Below are 19,916 nucleotides of genomic sequence, written 5' to 3' on the forward strand. Positions count from 1 at the left end.
CATCATCCATATTATCTTTTTTTAGCTACTAGATTTTAAAGCAATTAGTTTAATGTTAGTGTGTCCATACTTATAAATTATTAAGCTATAACCAAGGTAGGATGTTGAGTACTGACCTTATCTACCCCTTCTGCTTTTGTAGTTGAAGGATCATGGTATAGATCACACCCTCCATAATATAAAGAAGAACTAGGGAAAGCATCACTCAAGTTATAACTCTTGCTACTTTGATACTTTTGTGAATTGCTACCTGCGTACATAGAAAAGAATTTCAAATTTGTATAAATGTAAAATTCATAGCTCTCTCAAGAGCAAGCAAAGATGCCATTCCCAAACCTTCAAGTTGTTAACATTATAATATTAAAGGAATGCACAACTTGCAAAAGTGTAGGGGATTGCAGAGCATACAAGACATTTTCAACTAGAAAGGAAAAGAAAGGAAAATGACTTGAAAAAAAGATTCATGAAATTATGTACTTTGAAATCAACAAATACCCTCTTATATTATTCAAACATTATGTTGTAGACTTGTAGGTGAATGTCAACATTAGGGCAAAGTTGTAGCAGTGGCCTGTGCTCTAACAATTTATGTACATAAAGGTTAGACCCAATAAAACCAAGAAGGAAACCTCTCATTTAAATATCCATAACATAAAAAACTATTATATCTTTATTTATTTACTGCCTACTCTTTTAGGGACAACATAAAATGTTTAGATTACTAAGCTAGTGTCCTTATATATCAAGTTATGAAAGGCAAAGGGTAATCATTCTCCATGCATTATTAAGATTATGGGTGTGAGAATTTGTGTCTAGGCTTGATATATCATTCTCCCTGCATTAAGAAGATGGTATTTGTGTGTGTGTGTGTGTGTGTGTGTGTGTGTGTGTGTGTGTGTGTGTGTGTGTGTGTGTGTGTGTGTGTGTGTGTGTGTGTGATTGGAAAAATTAAAAAAACACATCCAATGAGTTTGGCTCCAAGACTAAACAATTGAATCTTGACAGAAAAATCACAATATACAACTAATTTATTGGAAAGAAATTCAAGATGAGTTTGACATAAATAGAAATTCTAATATATTTTGTATGGAAATTGAAGCAAAAGGTTTGCATACCATTCATATTTTGGGCAAAATTTCCAATGGAATTCCCCTCAAAATGACCTCTCTATGTTGCAGTCCCTTCCAATTTGTTTGACTCTCTACCCATAACCTGCAATTAAAAGATTGATCAATGAATACCCATCAAAAAATCTGCAAATTGGCTTATTTAACATGTAATACTTAAATCATGAGGCAAATGAAGGCACCAAATTCAGACAAAGACCACTATTTTTCAAATAACCTACTAACACATCTTCAAATTGGTGTTAACTCCACATCTGAGCACTGAAATCTTAGTGCTACAAGCCAACATATTTAATTGACTCTAGGAAAATAATTATAATCTACCTTTTTTAGCCCTAATTCATATAAACTAAAATATCAACCCTTCATGTTTCTCTATAACATAATTAACATTCTCTAAAATATCTTCAATTGGTTAAATGTAAAGACCATGAAATTGAAAACACGATCAACAAATTATAATCTAATGTTCAGGCCCTAATGTCATAGAAGAAAACTTGAATAGTAAAAGTCCCCACCATTCATCTTTCCTCATACAAAAATCAATTAGAACCTCATTATCTTCAAGTTGGATAAATGTATACAATCCATCATATTCAAATCAAAGGTTGTGAATGTAGAATAAAAAATAAAAATGGAAAATAAATACATGAATACCAACAATTAAATCCAAGGAGCACAAACCCTAGAATCAAATAGAGGCTACCAATTCATATCTACTGCTCTAAATCAAAAAGAACAAAACATGGAAAGAGAATTCCCCAACTTTTCACTTTCTGTACTGCCATAATCAAATGCTTCCAATCAGTGCATCTTCAAATGAACCTATGCGCATGAAAAATACAAGTAAGAAATGTTTTGTTTTTTACATGTAAGCCCTGTGTTGGTCAAAATTTTGACCAACATGGAGCTTACATGTAAAAAAAAAGAAAATGCCTTAACATTTCAACCAACCTAAACTTATTTAGTTGATGGTCAAAAATTTTGGTAGAATAATGAGGTTAAATATAGTAGTGATAGTGGTAGTCCTATTAAAGATGGTAGGTTAATCTATCTCATTCATAATAAGCTACCATCTGAGTACTCTACATTTGTTTCTTCTTACAACACCACAAAGACTACATTAGGGGTTGCCCATCAGAAAGTCACTTTTGATCATTATGCTACACTATTGGATGATGAATAAAAGAAGTTGCAATCAATTGGGATTCTCAATTCACCCAAGTCTAAGGCATTGGTGACCAATAATTAGGGTTCTCAAAATTTAGCTGGTCAAATTTCAAAAAAAGGAAAGAGCAAGAAGAAGTGGAAAAATGACACACAAAAGGATATAGAAAAGACAACACCACCATCAAATGAACAAGGAAAGTCTTCCTCAAATTCAAACAAGAAGGGGGACACTAATAAGGAGAAGTAAAAGTTTTCCTATTACAAGAATTTGGGTCATAATGAACATGAGTGTTATCATAAAAAGATTGATGAGTTAACAAACATCATAAAGAAACACAATGTTCGACTACCTAATGCTTATAAGGAGAAAGTATCTTCATCTTCAAATTCAAAGGGCAAAGAGCAAGCACTTATGGAAAACTCAAGTTCTTTAGTAAAATGGATTCTTGACTCAGGTGCCTCATATCACATGGGTTCTTCAAAAGGAGACTTTTTTTCATTGAAGTAGTCTAAGGTACCACACATCTTTGTAGAACATAATAAAAAATTAGAAGGTGAAGGGAAAGGCCATGTGGAGATGGAAAATGGGGAATTCAAAGATGTCTCTATGTTCCTAACCTTAGCTCTAATCTCCTCTTTTATCTTCATCAACTTTGCTCAAATAATATGGTCAAAGGTCTACCTAGAATTAACTAAATTCTAAGGGTGAATGTTCAACATGTTCAGTGGATATGTATCTAGAGGAGAATTGTGCTAAAGGGAAGTCTTCAAGAGCACCAGTTGTTCTTCAGTTGGTTCACATGGTACTAGTAGGTCCTTTTGTAGTGACATCAGTTAACCAAGGTTGCTACTTACTCACTTTCATTGATGAATTTTCATGGTATACATGGGTCTACTTTCTTGATCATAAGAACAAAGTCTTGGATAAGTTTCTAGCCTTCAAGAGTCATGTTGAAAAGAAATCAAGGAAAGCCATCAAATTTCTTTGGATGGACAATGAAAGAAGATATGTGAACACAAGACTTAAATACTTTTGCAAACTTGAGGGTATTGATCTTCAAAATCCACCAGCATTTAGTTCACACAAGACAAATGTTGTAGCACTAAGGATATGAACTCTTAAGTCAATGGCAAGTTGCACGATACAAGCCAAGTCTCTTGATCCTATACTTGAAGTCAAAGGTATAAGAAATTCCAATCACAATCTCAATAGGTCTCCTCATAATGCCTTAGATGGAAAGACTCCTTTTGAGGCATGGTGCAACAAAAAACTAGTTGTGAAACACTTCAGAGTCTTCGGTTGTCTAGAATGGGAAAACATATCTTCCAAGGGATGCAAGGCACCACAACCTAGGGCTTCTAATTTCATTAGATATAAAGATGATGTTAAGGCATATAGACTTATGGATCCTGACACTCATGAGATCTTTATAGAGAGAAATGTTCACTTTGAGGAAAGTTCACCCAGATTATCCTCTATTCCTATCTTCACTTCATACATTGTGGAAACTGATAGTGACACTAGAGATAGTGATTCAAAAAATTTATATATGTGGGATCCTATTGAAAATTTTAGTCTGCAATTACATCATTAGCACATTCCACATTCATACATTTCTACAGTGATAGTTCCAGCACAACATGGTACACCTAGTCTTCCAGCTCCAGCTTTTGTGGATGACTGCTTGACTTTAGGTTTGTTTGTAGATTCATATATGGAAGATTTGGGAGACATCATTGATGATATACATATTCTCTTTGATGAAGAAGATCCTTCTTCAATTGTTGTGAGGGCTCACTCTAACCCTCTTGTCCATTCTCTACATGATTAGTCTTCACAAGTTGATATAATTGTGGATCCTTATGTAAAAAAGCTATAGGAGGTATCTTTATCATTTGAGTAGATAGTTGGTTCTTTGGGATAGGTTCTACATTCATCCTTGCTAATCTACACTCATTCTTTTCAGCAGTGTTGGAAGGGACAACTATCAGTATCGACACAGGGACAGTTGAGCAAATTTTAGAGGCATCATTGATCATCAAGATTCTTTCTACACCTAGGTGAAAAATCTCATTTGTACCTATGATAATGTTTCTTCCAAAGGGGAGGAACATTATTTAACAATTCTGGAGCAGCTTCTACAATGGAGCAACTATCATTGATTGGCATTCTTCATTTGGCGGGGGGGGACTACCTTGTCTCCTTTCTTCTCTCTCTTGTGGGGGTGACCTTTTCCTCCTTTGGGATTGTGTACTTGTCATACTTCTCTATTGTATATACTTGATGTATGTCATAATGGGGGGGTCTTGACTACTCCATCTATCCATGCATCTTGTCTTTTCATCTCTCTTTTTAGGGGAGGGTTTTTCCCATGAGGTTTTCTCTCTTTCTCCACTTTATGAGAGATTGCATTTCATTATGTATATGGGTACCTAACATGGCCTAGTAACCGAGACCCATCTTGCATTTCATCCTAGCTTTCATAAGCTTAAGTGCATTCCCCTAAGTTGCACTTAAGTGGGGGTGTTGGTGTAAATAAGTATTTACTTATTACACTTTACTTAAGTTCACTTAGGTCAATGCATTTTTAATTATTTCTTAGGTGATACACTTAAGAGTTTGCATACTCTTATGAGTTGTCATGTTGACAACACTGGGGTAAGCAATTCTAATTCAGAACATGGTGTCTACAATACTCAATTTTGCATAATTAACTAAGTTGTCATGTAGACAACATAGTTATTAGTACTCTTAATTAGACACATGGTGTCTACACCATAATTTTGCATGCTACACCTTTGTAGGCTTATCCTCTCATCATCGCACTAACTCCTATGCTTAATGGAGGATAATCCACTTCTAGTGGACATGTGCTTGGTTCTAAGACTTATCAATGTGATAACTCCTAGGCATTCTAGAAGCATTCTAGAAGCCTTTATATACAGGCACTCCTAGTGTACTTGAACAATGAATTGAATACCATATCATTATTCTGATCATACTCTCTTGGTCTACTGTTGTGCTTGTGCTTGAGTTCCTTGGTCTTGGGTGAATTTTTCTCTAAGGCAAATTCTTACAAATATGTCCCCAATGGAGAATTGAAATGCAACTTTTTTAGATTCCACTTAGCACTGTGTTGATAAATTCAAAAAATTCTACTGTCATGCAAATTAACTTACATTGATTCTGAAGCTTAGGCCCTAACAACAGTTGAAAGGTAAATTGTTTTCAAAGAATGTGCTTAAAAAAAGTAAGAGTACATATTTAGAATGAACATAGATATTGGCAACAATGAAGAAACATATAATCCTCTTATACATAATCAAAATTATGCCAAAGATGAACTCAAAAAATTGAGAAATTGAGTAATCCAAATATGACCTTTCAATTACCACACTTTGTTCATCATTATCATTTTATCAAACTGCATAGTAGTTTTAGAGATTTATCCAAATAATAAATTACACTCATACAAAAAGCTCATACCATGAGAGATATTCAAACTTCTGGACTATTTGGAATGAATACTACTTTACTAGTAAGATGACACTATAATGGGGCCATAGAGATATAGTTCTGATTTGTGTATCATTCTTGAAGACTAACTAATATATCCACTATCAAAATTATAATATCCCTACTCACTCAAAATCCATACTCACTTAGAAGAGAAAAGCCTAAGATGAGATTTGAATAAAATTATTGTGATGTTTTTTTACTAACAACTTATATGGATTCATATCTAATGATCATAGGCCAAAGGTATTCATGTGTATCATACACTTTTCATGCAAAAACCCCTACTTATAGATGTTGCTTCTACCACTGGAGCAAGTGTTCACCCTTGAGTGAGCAACTATACACCATTTGTAAAAGTCCTTTACTTTTTTGGGACAAGAAGCACATTCTATGTTAGTAAAATTTAGGTTTGCAGTTATTTGCATTTTTTCTTCAAAGATATGAACAGTGATTGATTAGAATTTCCTGCATTTGTTTCTAGATATTACCCTCTATCATTTCCTTCCTCTGGACATTATTGTCATCTTTAATTTCCCAAATCTATCCATACACATCTTCCTTCTACCCCACCATAGGAAAGGACTAGAGCTAAACTCAGCCCTTGTTCTCTAATAGTGTATATGGTCAAATATAGACATGAATTACATAGACATTATTTGCTAGCAATATATATGATTAAATGAAATAAACAAGAGTACTAGTTGTAGCTATATAATTCTAGCATTACTTATAATGTTAAACAAAATGTTCAATAAAACAAGTATGAAGTAACATAAATGGATCATCTTCTCAATCCTATTATGATTTAATGTGAATGTATTCCATCATTACCAGGATGATATTATGCACGAGATCTTTACTCAATCACTAAGAGATAATATAATATGTAAGTACAAATTTCTATATACTTAGTTATTATGAATAGTTTTGATTGAATGCAAGGATAAGTGCTTGATTGATTTCAAGACATGAGTGATTAATTTAATTTAGCACAAGTACTATGCAAGTGTGTATGTATGCATGTAAAGAAATTCACATAGTGAATTGATATATATATACATACATGCACATATGCATACAATCATCATAATCAATTATCCTTGAATCTAACCAAAGTTATTGTATATGAACAAAAGATACATGTTTACAAGGAAAAAAAAAAAACATTTACATAGGTACCTCTTCTCCCCTTGAACAAAATTGTAGAGAAAGGGCATGAAGATCACAAGGGCATGTCACAACAATAAAATGTAGAGATCACAAGGGAATGGATACAAAATCCTAGATCTCCATTGATCTCTACCAACATTCAGAGCTCTCCACCCTCTTTCGTGTGCATCTCTCCATAATCAGTCAAAACAAATGGAGAATGATTAATGTATTGTTTATTTATTTATAATCCATAAGATCTCTCTATATATATATACACACATACATACATAGACATATAGATATGTGTGTATATGTGTATATATATGTATATACATACATAGATACATACATACATATATAAATACATACATACATATATACATATATATACATACATACATCAAAACAACAATGCACTTTCTAAGAGTTTATAATTGTTCAACAAAATTAATGTTTGACAAGAAAATGCACTTGAAGAACTATTAGCTCAGAAGCAAGAACTATTGGAAATGATTGAAAAGATCATGAGGAAAATTGTTGAAATAATCAAATGCAACTTGTAAAAAATGTTCTCAATCATTTTTTTGTCATTGATGTCAAACTTGCTACTTGCAAGAATGACAATTGCTTTAGTGATCCAAATACTATCAAGTGGTTGATTGACAAGGAGGAGGCAATCAATAAGCTATAACTAGAACACCTAGAGAATGGTTGAAGTTATGATGTTGAAATGAAGAAGAAGGATCAGCTAAGCCATTGATAAAAAAGTGTATTGATGACAAAAACAGAGAATAGGCACATTGAAACATATCAAAGATGTAAGGTTTTAGCTAAGACATCTGTAAAGCCTAACTAAAGTTCATTAGAGAGAGGGAGCCGAGCAAGCTAGTACGTGCCAAACCGATTCCTAGTTGAAGTCAAGCAAGTTCAAACTTTAGATGCTGAGTAAACTTCAGATGTCGAGTGAACTTCAAGTGCCAAGCAAACTTCAGATGCCGAGCAAACTTTAGATGCCAAGAGATGCTGAGTGAACTTTAGGTGCCGAGTGAAATCAAGTGCCGACCAGATACAAGTGCCGAGCAGAAACAAATGCCGAGCATCAGAAAACCAATAGTGCCAAGTAACACAGAGATGTTGAGCATCAGTAAATCAATAATGTTGAGTTGCTGCATTATTTTGAAAATCAAAGATTCACCAAATCCAACCTGACAAGGTTGTTATCTTGAAATCTGTGAATTAAATGGAAGATAAGAATGATGAGTTGGTGGCACAGAACACCATGTAGAACATTTTTTTTGGAGATTACAACTAGAGTCTAGATGAAGTTTCTAGATAAGAGCAAGATATAGGGTAGATACATTGTATTCTACCTAATCCATTTGAAACCTTAAATTTGGAAAGGGAGAATTGAGTGGCAAAGGAAAACCAAATTTCTATTTAAGAAATCATAAGGTCATGAAGCAAAGAGAGGAGAAGGTGGTCGAGCATAAAAGCATGAAGTGCTGAAGGAGGTGCTAAGGAGAAAGAGAGCACAATTACTCTATTTCAATAAGAAGACCCCATATATGATTGCATTGGCATGATGAGTAAGAAGACTCAAGGAGACGAAGCTTGAGAGGAAGACAAGCTATTAGAGCTGAAGTGATTAAAGCTAAGAAAAAGGATGGAACTGAAGAGTGATATGAAATCTATAAAGTATGTTGTAAGTTGTATTAGATCAACATTCCATTATTGTTACTCTCTAGCAATTGTAACAGTTAGTTTAAATCCTATGGACTTAGGTTGGTTTAATAGCCATGAGGTAAATCCTTTAATAGGGTGACATTCCAAGTGAATGTTCTCAAGTCCTTTGATCAGACCCATTCCTAATAGTTTGGTGAAATCCTCTAACAAGATCACATTTAACAGTGTGTTGTAAGCCTTTAACAAGGTAGGCTTTTAACAGGGCATCACTTTAGAAGAGTGAGAATCAAGTAGCATGTTACTGGTGGTTTTTTCCAAATTGGGTTTCCACGTAAATCATTGTGTCATGTGTTAATCTTGCATGTTTTATTACTGCATGTTGTTTTACTATAACTTGCTAATATGGTTGAACTAAGTTTGAATGGATGAAAAGTGTATGGATTCATTAAAAGAAGTGAAAAAGTATTATTAGGGCATTTGGACCTTAGATAACTGATTCACCCCCCCCCCCCCCCCCCCCAGTTATTCTAAAGAATTCTAACAATTGGTATCAGAGCCAAACTGTTGTTTCAGTTTAAAGGGACTATAAGCAAGAAAGATCAAAATGTCTAAGAGAGAAGTCTCCAAGCTCAACAAAGACAACTTTGTTGCATGGAAAAGTTTGATGAAGCTACATCTTGGATCCATAGGAGATTATGCCCAAAATTCAATTATTACTGAACATGTTGATCCAACTGGTACTCTTTCTGCAAAAGATATGAAAAACAAATAGGAACATAATCAGACAATGTTGGAAATTGCCTCTGCACTCAACTATGTTGAATTTGATGATATCAAAGGATGTGATACTGCATTCAAAATGTGGAAAGCCCTATCAAAAATCTACGGAAGAGATCAAAATGTCCAAAGAGAAAAAAGAGAAAGCCTCAGAGGAAAGTTTGATGATATGAAAATGGAGGAAAATGAGAATGTTGCTCAGTATGGCGCAAGAATAAAGGAAGTGGTAAGTGCAATAAGATGTTTGAATGGTCAATTGGATGAAGATACTATTAATAGTAAGTTCTTAAGAACCTTGCTCCCTATCTATGCTATTAGAGTATCTACAATACAAGAACTAAGATGTGTACCAAGAAACAATCTAAGTTTTGAAGGTATAGTGGGTAGACTCACTGCATTTGAGTTATCTAACTTTGACAACTACAAACCTGAGAATGTTGAATCTGCTTTCAAGGCCAAGCTATCACTGAAAGATACTAAATAGGTAAAATCAAAAAAGGGAAGAAAGATGAAATATGTATCCAGTGATAGTAGCACTAATGAGGAAGATGTGGAACAATTGGAAGCACTACTTGCTAGAAGATTTCACAGAGGTAAAGGAAAATACAAAGGTAAGATGCCTATCATTTGTTTTAATTGCAATGACGTAGGTCATATTGCTACCAGATGTACATAGAAAAAGGATTACAAGGAAGGCAACAAATACAAATATGGAAGAGAAGACAATAAGAGAGATTACAAAGACAAAGGCAAGAAGTGTTATATTATTGAATAAAATTCTGATGATAATGATGATGAAGTTGTTTATGTAGCCATGAAGGACCAATCTGATGAAGAAGAGACTAAAACACTGGTAACATGTATGAACAAGAATGACAGATGGATCATAGATAGTGGATGCTCACATCACATGATAGGAGACAAAAGTAAGTTTATTAACTTTACTCAGTATGATGGAAATAGTGTTAGATTTGGTAATGATGCTCCATGTCAAATAAAAGGAAAAGGGTCCATTAAGCTTATAGAACAAATTTCATGTGATAATGCATTCTATGTTGAAGGATTAAACTACAATTTGCTAAGTGTCTCATAGTTAGGCAATATAGGATGCAAAGTAGAGTTTGGAAACAAAACTGCAAAAATCTACAATACTGATGGTAAACTGATAGGAAAAGGAGATCAAACAAGAAGTAATCTATTTTACCTTGATATGGATGATGTCTCTTATTTTTTTGCAAAATTTGATGATGAATGGTTATGGCACAAAAGGCTATGTCATGTCAACTTTGACAATCTGGTCAATATTAGTAAAATGAAGAAAGTTAGAGGTTTACCAAAATTGAAGAAGCCTGATAATACCATGTGCAAACAATGTCAACTAGGAAAGATGAAAAAGTCAAATTTCAAAAGCAAAAACTATACATCTAAAGAAGTACTTGAGTTAGTTCATTCTGACTTATGTGGTCCAATGGAAGTACAAAGCTGTAGAGGAGATAAATACATAATGTTTTTTGTTGATGACTATTTTAGAATGATGACTGTTATGTTCTTAAGACAAAAAATGAATGCCTTTCAAATGTTTAAGTGGTATGTGGCTAGAGTTGAAAAGGAAACAGGAAAAAGCTTGAAATGCCTAAGATCATACAGAGGTGGTGAATTCACATCAAAAGAATTCAAGATATTTTGTAATGATAAAGGAATCAAAAGAAAAATCTCAACTCCCAGAACTCCCCCACAGAACAAAATTGCTAAAAGAAGAAATAGATCTGTGATTGACTGTGCCAGAACATTAATGATGGAAAAGATTGTTGCTCTAAAATACTAGAGAGAAGCTGTAAGTGTAGTTGTTCATACACTGAACCGAGTACAAGTCAAGAAAGGTACAAATACAACACCTTTTGAATTATGGTATGGTCACTCACCCAATGTAAAACATTTCAAAGTGTTTGGTTGCAAGTGCTTTATCCTTAAATATGCTAGAAATGGAAAATTTGATGCAAAAAGCGATGAAGGCATATTTCTTGGTTACTCCACTAGAAGTAAGGCATACAAGTGTTTGAATACTAATATTAACAAAATTGTGGAAAGTGCAAATGTAAACTTTGAGGAGCATAAAAAAGTCCAAGTTGAAGAACCAAAGAGAATGAATGAATATAGAACCTTTGTGTATTCTTATGAAGGAATGCCTGTCAATCAAATTGAAACTCAAGAACAAATTTTAGTTTTAGCCAAGTCACAACCAGTGAATGTCAAGTTGCATTCACAAGCCGAGTTACAGAATGAGGGAAATGCACAATCTGGTTCAGAAGTCAATACACATGAAATAGACGAAGAACAACTTGACAACTCAGTACATATTGACCCTGAATCAGAAAGATCAAACATGGAAACAAGGATAGAACCAAGATTATCCAAACATGTAAAAAGACATCACCCTACTGAACAGATAATTGGTGACAAAGATGCAAGACCAATGACAAGGAACAGACTGAGACATGAATCATGTCTGATTAGAAAATTTGAACCTAAAATAGTATATGGTGCATTACAAGATGACGACTGGTATAAAGCTATGGAAGAAGAGATTGATCAAATAAAGAAGAACAAAACCTAGAGTTTAGTTCCCAGACCACTTGACAAAAATGTGATTGGCACCAAGTGGGTATTCAGGAACAAGATAGATGAGAATAGAGAGATTACTAGAAACAAAGCTAGACTAGTATGCAAGGGTTATGCTCAAGAAGAAGGACTAGACTATGGGAAAACATTCGCCCCTGTTGCTAGAATGGAAGGATTAAGAACTTTACTTGCATATGTTGCATATAAAGATTTCAAAGTTTATCAGATGGATGTAAAGTCTACTTTTCTAAATGGTATATTAGAAGAAGAAGTCTACATTGAACAACCAGAAAGATTTGTTGATGAGAACAACAGGGATATGGTTTGTAAATTACATAAAGCACTCTATGGTCTGAAACAAGCACCTAAAGCATGGTATGAGAGACTTCACAAGTATCTAGTGCAAATAGGATTTAAAAGAATAGATGATAACATCAACATGTACATCAAAATAGAAGAAGGTAAGGATATTATTGTATCTAAAATATTTGTGGATGACATAGTGTTTGGAGGAAAGGAAGTGCTTTGCAAAGGCTTTGCTGACAAAATGAAACATGAGTTTGAAATGTCTATGTTTGGAGAGATCAAATTTTTTGTTGGATTGCAAGTACATCAACCAAAACATGGTATATTTGTGACACAAACAAAGCATATCAAAGAAATACTCAAAACTTTTGGATTGGAGGAGTCCAAACCAGTCAGCACACCAATGGTGATAGGAAATAAGCTACCCAAAAATGATGAATCACCTAAAGTCAGTCAAACAATGTACAAATCCATGATTGGAAAACTACAATATGTTGTACATAGCAAACCAGACATAGCATTAGTAGTTGGAATAGTGGCTAGATTCTCTGCTAATCCCAAAGAAAATCATCTCATAGCAGTAAGAAGAATAATGAGATATCTTAAAGGAACTGATAACGTTGGTCTATACTACAAAAAGAATGGAAAGTTTGAACTCAATGCATATACAGATGCAGATTGGGGAGGAAACATTGATGACAGAAAAAGCACAAGTGGAGGTGCATTATTTTTAGGTAAAATGCTAGTTACTTGGACTAGCAAGAAACAAACATGCACATCCTAGTCCACTGTAGAATCAGAATATGTAGAAGCTATAGTCAATTACACAAACATTGTATGGCTCACACATCTATTAAGAGGAATGAAAGAAGAGGTAACAAAACCTGTGTTATTGTATTGTGATAATACAAGTGCTATAAACATATCCAAAAATTTAGTAATGCATGCAAAATCAAGCATATTGCAATCAAGTATCATTATGTCAGAGAATTGGTAGAAGACAAACAAGTGAAGTTGGAATACATTCACACAAAGGAACAAACTACAGATATCTTCACTAAACCATTGCCCAAGGATACTTATGAATATCTTAGAGGCAAGTTTGGGGTAATACCCCTAACTCAAACAATTTAAAGCAACAAGGATGCTGCCCTGCATCAACATGAACAAATCATTGAAATATCAACAGAATGATGGAGAGGATGACAACAAGAGTAGAAACTCCAAATTAGTCACAAGCATGGTGACAAAGGGAGAAGACATCAAGAAGCCAAAGCTTATATTTTGCATGATAAAGATGCTACATCTTTGGCATTTATGTCAAAGAGGGAGAAATATGCCGAAACCTGATCAATACAAAGCAAGAGGGAGATATATATGAAAGAAGGAGATCAATGTAGAAACTAAAAGATATATATGAGATAAGTAGTAAAGATGCAGCAGCCAGGGAAAGTAGCAGACAATAGCAAACAATGTATACAATCTTGGTGGTAACTAAGTTGATCAATTGATCAGTTTGGTTTTCCCATCAATGCCAAAGAGGGAGATTGTTGGAAATGATAGAAAAGATCATGAGGAAAATTGTTGAAATAATCATATGGAACTGGTAAAAAATGTTCTCAATCATTGTTTTTTCATTGATGTCAAACTTGCTACTTGCAGGAATGATAATTTCTTTAGTGATCCAAATACTATCAAGTGGTTGATTGACAAGGAGGAGGCAATCAATAAGCTGTAACTAGAACACCTAGAGAAAGGTTGAAGTTATGATGTTGAAATGAAGAAGAAGGATTAGCTAAGCCATTGACGAAAAAGTGTATTGATGACAGACACAGAGAATAGGCACATTGAAACATATCAAAGATGTAAGGTTTTAGCTAAGACATCTATAAAGCCTAACTAAAGTTCATTAGAGAGAGGGAGCCGAGCAAGCTAGTAGGTGTTGAACAGATTCCTAGTTGAAGCCGAGCAAGTTCAAACTTCAGATGCCGAGTGAACTTCAAGTGCCAAGTAAAATTAAGTGCCGAGAAGATACAAGTGCCAAGCAGAAATAGATGTCGAGCATCAGAAAACCAATAGTGTCGAGTAACACAGAGATGTCGAGCATCAAAAAATCAATAATGTCGAGTTGCTGCATTATTTTGAAATTCAAAGATTCACCAAATCCAAGCCGACAAGATTGTTATCTTGAAATCTGTGAATTAAATGGAAGATAAGAATGATGAGGTTGTGGCACAGAACACCATGTAGAATGTTTTTTTTTGGAGATTACAATTGGAGTCTAGATGAAGTTTCTAGATAAGAGCAAGATATAGGGTAGATACATTGTATCCTACCTAATCCATTTGAAACCCTAAAGTTGGAAAGGGAGAATCGAACAGAAAAGGCAAACCAAATTTCTATTTAAGAAGTCATAAGGTCATGAAGCAAAGAGAGGAGAAGATGGTTGAGCATAAAAGCATGAAGTGCCGAAGGAGGTGTTAAGGAGAAAGAGAGCACAGTTACTCTGTTTTGATAAGAAGACCCCAAATATGATTGCATTGGCATGATGAGTAAGAAGACTCAAGGAGACAAAGCTTGAGAGGAAGACAAGTTGTTAGAGCTGAAGTGATTAAAGCCAAGCAAAAGGATAGAACTGAAGAGTGATCTAAAATCTGCAAAGTATGTTGTAAGTTGTATCAAATCAACATTCCATTATTGTTACTCTCTAGCAATTATAACAGTTAGTTTCAGTCCTATGGACTTAATTTGGTTTAATAGGCATGAGGTAAATCCTTTAATAGGGTGGCATTCTAAGTGAATGTTCTCAAGTCCTTTGATCAAGCCCATTCTTAACAGTTTGGTGAAATCCTCTAACAAGGTCACATTTAACAGTGTGTTGTAAGACTTTAACAGGGTAGGCTTTTAACAGGGCATCACTTTAGAAGAGTGAGAATCAAGTAGCATGTTACTGGTGGTTTTTCCCAAATTGGGTTTCCACGTAAATCATTGTGTCATGTGTTAATCTTGAATATTTTATTACTACATGTTGATTTACTGTAACTTGCTAATATGGTTGAACTAAGTTTGAATGGATGAAAAGTGTATGGATTCATTAAAAGAAGTGAAAAAGTATTATTAGGGCATTTAGACCTTGGATAACTAATTCACCCCCCCCCCCCCCCCCCCTATCAGTTATTCTAAAGAATTCTGACAAGAACATGGTGTTGAAATAGTACAGAAAGTTCTTGACATGAGAGGTCTACAAGTGAGGGTGTTGACCAATCTTGAAAACTTTAATGCTGAAATGAAATCTATTGATGATCAAACACCTATGCTAGAGTTACAGCACAATGTGAAGTTGATTTTAGATAAGGTAGAGGCAAATATTCAGAAGTTTGATAATCAAAATTTAAGGCATGAGAGCAAAGGAGAAGGGGCAGCTTTAGAAAGAGACTGCATGATAGAAACAACAACTAGAAAACATAGAAGATATTATGGGAGCCACTAGATAGAATCCAAGAAAGTGTTGTGGTAGGTACTCTAACATTGGAATCACTTGCAAGTGTCTTTGAGAATTGATAGTCTGAATATTAGGAGGACTACAAGTTGTGCTATTTGTCATGTATTACATCTGCATTTTCTTATATGAGTGTTTCAAGTATTGGCACAATCTCCTTGCAATGATCCCAAGTATCAAATGCTTATAAGAGTGTTTCAAGGTTGGGAACCACTTCAACATCCTTTGCATGGTTTAGAGGTAATGGAATTGTGGTAAAGGCTTCTGCAAGGGAATGAGCCACATGATTATGGCATTTACACTGAAGAATAAAATTTCTCTTCAACTCCATACACTCGACTCTTCACTAAAGTTATTCTTCAATTCCTTGCATATGCAATTTTATCAACTTGGAAAACTATATTTGATCCTGATAGCTCAGAACAACTGGTTGATCATTTAATTGTACCTAATCTAATGAAAGTTCTACATGAATTTGTAATCAACCTAGCTAATCAGGGACTAGACCCATTTGATAGGGTTATGGCTATTTTTTTTCTAAATATATTTGTTATGATATGTTTTTTGTAAAATTACTTGTGAACTCTACCCATTTTTCTTGGTCTACATAATTTTTGTACATGATCTTGAGGTAAGTCACTTAGCACAGGTTGAGTGAGTTTTATTGTTTTATTAGTTGGATTTTGGAATATGTATGCAGCTGGATCAATTTTTTTGTTATGCCAAGATGTAATAAGCACCTTAAAACATATCTCTAAGATATACATGTTTAGAAGGAAATATAAAGAGATACCTGTTTAAAAGGAAAAGAAATGAACATTTACATATCCCTTAAAGAAAATCACATAGCAAGGGCATGACACAACAACAAAATTACAGAGCAAGGGCACAGATCCACAAGGGCATGACATGGAAACAAAATCTTAGAGAAAGGGCACATAAATTAAATGCAAAGATCATAACAAAAAAATTATAGAGCAAGGGCATGGCAATGAAATGCACCGATCACAACAATATGACAATGTTCAAAGCTCTCCACCCTCTTTTGTGTGCAGCTCTCCACAATCAAAACAAATGGGGAATGATTTATGTCATGTTTTTTTTATACTCACATGAGCATCACAATTATGATGAAAATGCTAGTATTACTATGGTGTTGAGGATAATTGCAAAAAAAAACATGAAAATCACTACAAATTACACCATCGTCACAAATTACCATTGCAATTTGACCCCAAATGTTGTAGTGCCAAGAATTTTCTAACTTATTTAATATGATTTTTCACACAAAGTAATAGAAGATAATTGTTCTACCACATAACAAAATATGATTTTGCAAATCAAAGACCATCTAGCCAAAGCAACTTCAATATGGAAAAAGAATACATAATACCCAAGTGTTCATTAGAAGGATATAAACATTTGAAATTTTTCATTAAATTTTTTTAGTCATACACCTCAATCATAAACCAAATTGTCAAATTTAAAAGTCATAACTAATGATGGGTTTTTAATACAATTATTGAACCTTTTAACAAAATTAAAAGATCTAAGCTTTAGCATGGAATATTTAGACAATACCATAAGTAAGAGATTAAAATTTAAGAAGATAGAAAGAATGTAAACGAGAAATATGAATCTAATGTAAAGAATTCAGAAATGAATTTTATTTAGAGAATTACATAAGATCTTCCTTGTTGAAGTTGATATGTTCCCAACTTTAATCTAATTCCAAAGTTTGATTTTCCTCCAAGGTACATCTAACATCAACACTTTCTAAGTCATTAACATCAAGTAGAGATCTAATATTAGAGAGACTCTTAATCATTGTAGCATCTTCTAAGAAACTATGCAGTGTATAGAAGACATGAATATTTTATAGCTCAAGGACATAAAATGAAGATTCAATGTTAGTGAGACATCGAGTATAATCACTGGTATATTCAATATGGGAATTAGAACAACCCCCAAGTTATTGTAAATATATGAATTGTTTTTTAATTGGCTTGGTTTATTTATTACATTTTATTTCTGGTAATTCAGATAGTGTTCTTGTAAATCTTTGAATTGTTCTTCAATTCTCTTGGTTTCTACCTACTATTATAAATGTCCCTACTATTCACCAAGGCAAGTAACCATTGATTATTGTAATGATGAGGAAAATGGAATAAATCATTATATCTCTAATTGAGAAATGAATATAGGACACCAATATATCTATATATACTTCTTCAATCCATCTTTTGTCGAGTAGGGGCATCATGCAAAAACATTCCCACTTGAAAGTTGTTTACACTATTTATTCTCTACTCAATAACTAAAGACTGAGTATGACCCTATTGGTTGGTCAGTCATTTTTGAATCAATTGTTCATAAGTCAATTGGAAGTTAGAGGCCTATTATAGCTTATTTGGTTCCAAGTATTCATTGAAAGGGGCCTGACTATTTCTATTAGTAAGAGAATAAGAAAACTAGCTATTACCTATAAACCAATTATTGGAGAATCCATATCACCCTCCTATTTGAATGGAGGTGTAAGAGTGAGGTTTGGGAGCCTATAGAGTCTTAAGGGAATTGATTGATAGAAGCCAAATTATCTATGGTAGTCACAACTTTATACTTTATGCGATAGCAAGGTATGACAAGCAGTCAAAAGAATTGATAATTTCACATCCATCACTCATTGGAGTTCTTAGAAGGAGCATACACTTGATACAATGACAAGAGAAGGAGGTCAAGCCATATTATCTAGAAATCCCCATAGAATAGTAGGGCTAGGATTAGCCCCTTTACCTATATATTCTTCATTGGAAATGGAGCCAACACAACAGGAGTGGTTGTGAGCTTATCCCATACCATAAAATATGAATAAAAATCCCTATCTAGATCTAATGTGAACATGTTGTTTTCAATCCTTTAATCAAAGTTTCATGGATCTCATTGTTTTCTTGTAAATATATTTTTCTCATCCAATTTAAGAAAAACTTGATAACAAAATGAAAGGGTGAGTTTATTTATTTACCTAGATATTAAACCATTATATATTAATCCTCCACTGCTATAAATTCTTTTCCTTTTGAACCTTTGTTACAAGAAAACACTTATGCAATTTTAAGTAATATGAGAAAATACTTGTGTAATTTTTAGAAATACTTGAAGTATTACTCACAAAGCTTTCACTTTCTCTAGTGTAAAAATCAGATCTTTTGTGGGTGTAAATATGTTTTTAGTTTTAGTTTTGGTTTTCTTATATTTCTCAACATCATCAAAATTCTGATGATACAATATTGTGTTGTAGTCATAATTCTGATGTCAGCCAACACGGTCTTCATTATTGCCACAATTATTGGAATTCTAACTCTCAATGTGATAGGGCATCAAAATTATGATGACTATAAGGAACATTTAAAAAAATTCATCACAAATTGGCTTCTTTGTTAGAAATTGTCATTGAAAATGCACAACAAATGTAGTAGTGTATTAGATTTTTAAATAGTTTTCAAAAACAAAAAAATCAAGTTGAACCTTAGTCAAGTAACCACAAGGTTTCAGCTTGGCTCTCTAATATTTTGGTTCACAGATCTAATATCAGACTTCTTACTTTCTTTATCTTATATTAAATTATTTTTTCTCTGCATGTTAACAAAGAAGTACTAACTTTGGTTCCTTATAATCTTGCATTCTAATTTATTTTCTATTTAGGTTTTGATATTGCTATTTTTTCTCTCTGTACTTGCAAATTAAGTCAAATTTTTTTTCATGTTTAAACACCTTATTTGCAAATTTATATATTAATTATTTTCATTTGATAATAAAATTATTGTACTGTTATGATCTATCAAATTTCTTTCTTCTTTGTTGATACTTAAATGTATCAATAATATACTATTTTTTTTAGATTTCTAATTTTTTGAAAAAAATTATATTCAAATCTCTCATTATATTTTACTACTTTGAATTGTCTTTTTATCATTAATAAAGATCCTTATATTGATTTGGAAGAAAAATATTATAAAGTATGCTAAAGAAAGAGAGACTACCAACCCATCCATATTATCAACCA

Source organism: Cupressus sempervirens, chromosome 3 (assembly GCF_028749045.1).
Source record: "Cupressus sempervirens isolate cs-2001-9-10 chromosome 3, ASM2874904v1, whole genome shotgun sequence".
NCBI classification, from domain to species: Eukaryota; Viridiplantae; Streptophyta; class Pinopsida; order Cupressales; family Cupressaceae; genus Cupressus; species Cupressus sempervirens.